Source organism: Hetaerina americana, unplaced genomic scaffold (genome assembly GCF_022747635.1).
Source record: "Hetaerina americana unplaced genomic scaffold, ioHetAmer1.1.p SCAF_1, whole genome shotgun sequence".
Lineage (NCBI taxonomy): Eukaryota > Metazoa > Arthropoda > Insecta > Odonata > Calopterygidae > Hetaerina > Hetaerina americana.
In genome coordinates, this window is record NW_027286069.1 from 40,213,198 (window position 1) to 40,221,551 (window position 8,354).

Consider the following 8,354-nt stretch of genomic DNA (forward strand, 5'->3'; position numbering starts at 1 on the left):
TCTGACACTCATTATTACACACATTTTACCTCAAAGCTCTCCCCCTCGTTGCCCAATAAAATATCCTACTCAGGTATAAACAAAGAAATATTTCCGAGAGTGGGATATCAGTCTGCCATTTATTCCTACAACAAAGCACAGTGGCTAGTAAACGGGCTCATCGAAGGCAGTCTGTGAAAGATATGGATGAGGAATCGAGGGAGCGATGGAAAAAATTAAGTAAATATTAGTGAGTAATTATCTAAGCTGATTTGGGGCGCATCATTTAATCGGCAATTATGTTTACGTTATGGTGTAACATCGGCATGTCTCGGTGGGGAAAAATTGAGACGACTGTCGACGCCTTCGGCTACAAGAGTCTAGAAGTGTCATAAAATAATACATACCACAAATGTGTGAACAAAAACAAAATATTATGAATAAATAAAGGTGATTCCCTATCCTCATGGTCTAAATATGGTATAATATCAAAACTTTTGGACTAAATACGTCGGTTTCATGAAACACTGATGTAATTTCTAATAATAAAAATGCGTTTTACATTTTCATGATTATTATCTTTTCGTATCAATAGTCTTTACATATATTGAGCCTCACCACATTTTAAACCCACCGCTTTTTCACTTTCCTTAAATTATCCAAGTAGTAAGTATATGCTGAAACACATCTTATAAAGTTCGTGAATAAATATCGCCCGCAGCTGGAGGGAAAGTCTTGATTAGAGTGAACTGTCCTAAATTTCCCTTCATCCCAGTCATCTCTAACTTTCAACACCCTGTTCACCGTCATAATTGCCATACTTATAATGCAGGAACCATTCCCTCTTACTAGGTACCAAAGGCAATTGTTACAGTATGTCTGTACTCGCAATTTGAAAGTACATAGCTAATATAGATAGACAAAATCGAACAAAATGCTCATCGCTATGGAAAACTTGTGAATAGTAATCGAAGTTATGCGAGGTGCAATGTGAGGGAAGAAGTTTCAATGACACAGGAAAGTAAATCAAAGCTAATTATGAATTCTATGCCTCTGTCATAGAGTACAAAGTATATAATTGCGATGTTCTCCGCAAAGATGATAAAAAACCAAAGAGTATAAGACATCATTGCATTGCATTTGAACCCTCGCAGCACCAGTAGTTCAAATGATCGGATTTTTTTAGGCATCCGCTTGAAATGTAGTAACGTTTGCTGGCCTGGATAATTATTTTAACATACAAAAAAGGACATTTAAAGGGATGCTGGATTCCCTACTTTTGACGAAACGTATTATGCGATGAAGTAATCGCAACGGATGTGTTGGGTGCCGAAACTTCAGTACGTCGATGTGACATTTATTTTTCCATAGCTGCAGACAAAGGGAACAGTACTTGTATGGATAACTACTGTTTTATCACTTTGCTATTGTTTGATCTTGAACAACGAGTGTCAACACTTTTTCGTTGAACTGAGCCAAGTAATTTCCAGCTTATATCGTAAACTTTACCTCATTCTTTTAACAGACTTTCATTTTTGAAATCCTATAAAAGGAATATGAAGTGCTTCCTCTGTGCGATCTCTAAAACACTCCTCCATTGATCACATATTTTTAAACAATCTCATTTGATTCGATACGGTTTGTGCTTCCATTATTGATTCCAAAGTATTCGGAATGGAGTCGATCTTAGAATCTCCCAAACAAATCTCACATGCCATATTTTGTTTGGGTGAAGACATATGATGAACCTGGTGCTCAGTTTGATCATGATGAATAATATTTCTTCCACAGATTCGTCAAAAAAGAATGGCTTCGCGTTGATATGTATTTGTATTTCCCTATTTATCACCACTTCTTGTTATTTCATATCCTTTTCAAAGTATTTATTGGTCAAAATTGATGAAAAAAAATTGTCAAGAATATTCTTCTTACGGGCCTTGCCACGCAACGATCTGACACTTAGCAAGACGCACGGGCTCGGATGTAATATTCTCTGGGGATTGCCGAATCTGGCCCCGGGCAGTTGTGCCCTTTCAGCTCACAATTTAACCCGGCTCTATCTGGGGTGGGTAGAGTGGCAATGAGATGGAAAAGAGAGATAAGGAGAGAGTGAAAGAGAGAATGGTCGGGAGATCGTGGAGGTAGGTGGGAGGGAATCGGTAGTTGAGGGAGAGAGGTGTGGAAGGTTCGGAGTGAGAGGTACACTATCTGGGTCAGTTGGCAAGCAAGCCCTCTCCACCTAAGTGGGTCTCCGATCCATATTCTCCGCCTTTTCTCCCGCACACTGCTTGCTTTCTTTCTTCCCTCACCACCTCCCGAAACCCTCCCACAGCCCATTCCACTTCCATCGTCTCGTCCCTCCCTCGCATTTCGAACCGCACTCGCAACGAGCCATGTCTCGCGATTCCACCAATTTCTTTGCCCCCGACACAACCCACCATTCTCTGCTGTTCTCACCAACCGAGGGCGATGCTCTTGACCTTCTACACGGTAGCCACGATTAACGACCGCCAAAGGTCGCACACGCATACTGAAACTCTCCCTTCTCACTGTTCTGCAACTGCTCCTCTCTCTTTTTTTCTCCCACCTGCACCTTGGCATTGAAGTTCCAGCCGAGTAAACAGGACTTCAAGAATAAAAAGACATGCTTTGAAATCGTATTATCGCCAAGAGGGTTCAGCGAAGACGGCTAATGATTCAATCGCGGCTAGTTGTTACACCGATATTGTTAATTAAGTAAACACCCTTCTTCCCGTGCAATTAAGTATTATCTAGTATATACTTTCAGCTTTCAGCAATATGGATTTAAGAGTATGGCTTGCATTACACCCGTTCACTTCGGATTTCAGCAAATCATTCACTTTTAGTGCATGGGTGTATTTTGGATTTCATTTGGGTGCAAGACTGAATTTGTAAGGACCGAGAGCATCCTTATTCAATCTGAGTATAATTTATTGACATAACTTGGATAAATAAAGTTCATAAAGTAAATGATGCTTTATAAAATTTATCGAGCCAACAGAATAAATACTAAACACAACTTTTCCAATTTTCAAAGATACTGCTGATGCATGCCGAGGCAGAAATGTGAAAGGCTATAGGGAAACTCAAATAGCTTCAGCAAAAGTTTTCTAAAAAATGAAATGTCATTTTCCCAATGATAGAACATATGTCATAATTTACATGCCAACATTTATGTGCAAAAATACAAAAAAATCTGAGCTGCTAATAATGAGATATAAGTGCTCATTGTAAAAGGTGTTACCGTACTTCTGCTAACTAGCATTTTTTCAGATTTCTTGTAATTCACTCCAAAAGAATATCAGGCAATAGTGGAATCCTTATTGAGGTCAAGAGCTTTCGTAGTTTCACTAAATTTTGTTTTCAAGGAGGCCAATTAAGCGCGCATCAGAAATTCTTGCCATTTTACTTTCCAATTCCCAGTGCAGGGAAGATTTAACCTTGCTCCATTTAAATCGCTTATGATTTTAAAATTCATAACAATTTTGCATTGTTTCACATTAAAAAGTAATTTTAGTTCTTACAGAAAAATGCACAGCATAAAGAAATGTTAGAAAAACTTCATTAGGAAAAGGAATGCACATTCTCACAAAATTCTCACATTCCTCATTAATTGTCTGCCTAGTAACTATTCCCTAGATATAACAACTAGTCTTATGCATCCAATTATTAATTATTACAAATTAATTCCATTATCACGTCATTATTCAATTAAATTGGGAGATTTAAGAGCACTGACGGACGACTAATCATCTCATAACACTTTCACTGGTATTTTCTTATCTTTTGGTCTTTTTGTCTCAAAAATGTCAATTGATTGCTGTTCACCTTGTTAGCAAACTTAAAAAGTATAAGGAAAATTCTTTTACTAATTATTCGTCATATACCAAAACAAATGCAAAACACAAATAGTACAATTTTAATTGGTGTAAACCATCAATATCTAAAAGAAATATCCTATGGAGAGTAGAGCAAACGGAAAAAAGTATGAAAGAAAAAAATAATACCTTAATGTGTGACCCAGCGTCCAAGTTATAGTCCAGGAATACTAGTTTGTCTCCGAGTTACGAATGTTAAGTAAATCTAAACAGGTCACTTTAATTTGCAAAATGAACAAACGCTTTCAGGTTCTAACACTTAAAATAGTCGATAATGTTTTTAGTGTACAGGTACATAAATTGAGCATAATTATCTGCGTCACAATGTATTTATCGGAGGTCCTATAATTTTGGAATAAGGGATAATAAACTTTTCAATGCACATTTTATCATTAGCAATGGATGAACTACCTAGATTGCAATTTAGGAATATCTCCATTTTGAATGTAATAACTACATTTTTGTTTCCAAACAGATAAAAGCATATATTTTAAGATACCTGTTTAATGAATTTATCCAATAAAATGAAATAAATTTCAGTGTTTTGGGAATATTATTTAGTAAAATATCAAGAACGGTAATTACAAATCCGAATAATGGTGAATTCATTGGGAAAAATCTTGAGTGTTACTGTCTCTTTTCGCCTAAATTTAAATTTATTTTTGCTTACATCGAGATTTTGAAAAGTAGTTTTTTTTATTCTTAGGTAATTCCTCATATCAGTATTTCCTTTAGGCTTTGCTCACCAGCTCTACATAGGGTATGCTCATTTTTAATTCTTTCGATCCTTTTTATCATTCTGATTTATCATTAAAGGTACCCAAAATTTTTGGTAACGAAACCTGGGCAGTGTATTTGACATTTTAATCTGGAATTAACAAAGTCTTTGAATTATTTTAAATATGAAGCAGTTTCACGAAGTCACACCGGGAACCATTTCTCGTCCTAATTCATCTTAAATCTCAGATTAGTATGACACCAGCATGACCTCTTTTCTGCTGATATTTTGGTATAGATCTTGATTCAAATAGCAATGTACATGCTGCATATCAATCTAAATAGCAATGTATAGCATATATGTTGTCGCGAAGTATTTTCTCACTCTTAGACGCATATTTTCTCGCGAGTTGACTTCTCCGGTATTCACTAACATTTAATATTTACTAACATAATTTATTTACTTTTTATAAAAAGAACGTCTAAGATATCTTCATTCCGTATATCAAGGATATCTTTACTTCTTAGAGATTGACCATATGCTCGAGAATCGATGGTCTAACTGTGAATGTGGTATGCAGCATACTTATTAGCTTCAATTAGGTTTATCTATTTATTTATTTTTGGTCCGAAAACAGCACTTTTTGGCCTTTTACATCGGACTATTAAAAGTAATAACCCTGGACACAATTACGAACGCCCAAGACCTAGGTGGAGGAAAACCCACCCATGCGGAATCGAATTGGCAGACGAAGACGTTACCCTACCGCCGCCATTTTTGGGGGGCAAAATATCGAAATTTGTCTTCTCGAAAAAGCCTAAAAGATTACAACGGCAATTATACGGCGAAAATGTATTTTTTAAGTCTGAACCTTTATTGGTATTTATCTAGAGATAATGATTAATTGAAGGGAAAATATCCCATGAAATTGATACAAACATGCATAAAGAAAATGATTACTTTTTCATGAATGCGAGCATAAATATAAACTGTTAATAATTAAGTTCAGGAGCAATCGCAATAAAACCAACAAAATTTCTTTTAATGGTGTACCACCAAAAATATAAACAATTCTTATAATGAAAACATTATTTCATACCAAAACTTTAGATATGTTTACCTTTGCTTTAGAGGACCTTGTGTGTAGGTATTCAGTTATAACTTCAAACTTATTTGCCTAAACTATTTACTTATTTACTCCTCGGCATTTGCATGATTTTAAAATAATGTTTATTTGCATTGCATTTGATGTATTTTAGTAAAAAAATAGCACCAGTATTAAACAGCTGATCAAAGATAAAGCATCTTATATTTTACTTAGCAATACTCATAATAATTATATAAAGCGATGCTGAATATGCATTCGATTGCAGGGATACCGTGGGACTTCTGTTTTAAATATATAAATTGCACTGCATATAAAGAACATACAGGTATCTACGAATACAATGACTTAATATCGACATCAGAGACGTATGCACACATGAGTCACTACAACTAATTTCAATAAATTATTGAAGTAACTAAATTTATATTGATTTCTTTAACTGGTTGAAAAATGGTACTGATTACTTATTTATTTAAATAAAATTTAAGTACTTTTAGCTGGTAAATTTTAACCAATATTACTTCTTACGCTGCTGCCTGGAAAATTTCCCAACAATTACTCAGCATATTACTCAAATGTTAGTGATTCTGTACGCTTCCTCATGTCAAATGATTAATTCCGCTCAAAGTAAAGCTTTATAAAGCAAGTTATCTTTGAGAATAAGAAAAAGAAGTCCATCAATTAATGATGAAGATCAACACTTATGCACTTATAAAATAAAAGGGGTTGATTATTGGTTTTCTATCATCACAAATAAAATTGCAATGAAAATGATTCCTTCACCACAGGTATTTTTATCAATATCTTAATTTTATTTCTCACCATACCGATTTGTTTTCCTTTTTAATGGCTATTCAAAATTTTATTTATTGCACAATTTTCGCCAATTCTGTCTCTTTTGCCAATAATGGAACATCAGCATGAACTGCTTTTTTAACTAATTATTACTTAGACGAAAAACGGCCCGCACACTTAGTCCATTTCTTAACCCGAAAACTATTGGAATCGTCAACTCGCACAGGATGCAATTATTTCTCTCATACATTTTTATACATCTTTCTGCCATTCACTATGTACCAGCGCCTCGGACTCGCAATTTGAGAAGCACTGATTTACGTTTTGCTTCTTGAATTTCTGTTTCTACACTTAATATTTGTCGTCATATAAATAATTTCTTATCTTTTAGAAAATATATTTTCCATGTCAAATCACCTGCTGCATTTAGTCCGAGGTATTCACAGGAACATTTACCAATAGGTACAAACATAATTTTTTTCGCGCTTTAATTCTTTGATATCAGTATTAATTTCCAAGGAAAATAATTTACCTAGACCCACCCAAAGCGCACACATATTAGTGATCATAAGACTTACAAATGCTCAAAAGAAAAACATCATCAGCTACAAAACCACCGGGATATATCATTTTAATGCCGTATCTTGGACCTATCATGGAAACATTTAATTGTAACGTTCAGTACGAGACTAAATTCTGCACACCGCGACTGAATGAGGCAATAATTTCTCGGAAGGCTTCGTTCTCGCTTTTATTTATCTACTTCGTACAGCCATGGCGTTTTCCCACATCTCCACCTATCCCACCCTTCCTCCTCACCACTCTCTCTTTCTCTTTCCAACGCCCTCTCCGCCGCCCTCACCCCCCCCCCGCCCTCGTCGCCTCCCCATAGACATCCCCACCCCGCTCAGGCTGCCCACTCCGGCCACCTTGGCCTTGCTGGGCGACCTCATCCCATCCCTAAGCCACCGTCTTCACCTCCCCTCCCGGAGAAAGCTGCGGCGAGAAGAGGGCGGAGAGCAACAGAGTGAGAGAGAAGGGCTTCCCCGCGTTCCCCCATCGCCTCGATATCTCTCTCATCCTCAGTAGTCGCGTGTGGAGGGTGGAGTGTGTGCCTCCGCCTGCCGCCAGCCCAAGTTGCACGCAAACCACGCCGCCGAGCTCGCCGCCGCCACTCTCGCCCCCTCGCCGATTCTTGGCCTCCCGCGCTCCGCCCCCCCGGAAGATTCGGCCACCCTGACGCGCGCTCTCCACGGGCACATCCCCGGGAGGACTCGAGCGAGAAACGTCAACGAGAGCGCTCTCTCTCTTGAGGAGAGGCATCGACTCTCGAAGGGCCCAATTTGGATTACAGCAGGGACGGGCACTATCAAGACCGCCGCGAAGTCACCCCTTTGCCGGTCTCCTGGAGGACCACGGCGCTCCGCGCAGGAAAAGGCGGGACCGTGCCCCGTGGGCCTTCTGTCTCCGTGGGGATGACAATGGGCTCCATCTAGTTCGCCGGAGTGTGGGTCATCATCATCCCTGATCTCCGAGCCGAGGACACTGCCAGCGGAATACCCCCTTCGGATGCCCACCGCATCCCCCGCAAGCGAACCAATCCCCACCCGCCAAGCCTCCTGCCCCGCCCCTTGGCCCTCTAGACTTAACAGCATTTTGGACCAAACTGCTTCCCATCCGGACGTCGCGTGACCCTTCCCTTCGAGGACAAGTGAGCGACGCCACACAAAACCTGGTATTGGCGTGTTCGAGTTTGCCGGAAAAAGCGGGTCCTGGTGACCCCGTCGGTCCATTCGGACGCGCAAGCGAATGACAGAGCATTAAAGCGTCCTCTTGGAATTGACTGGAAGGGCAG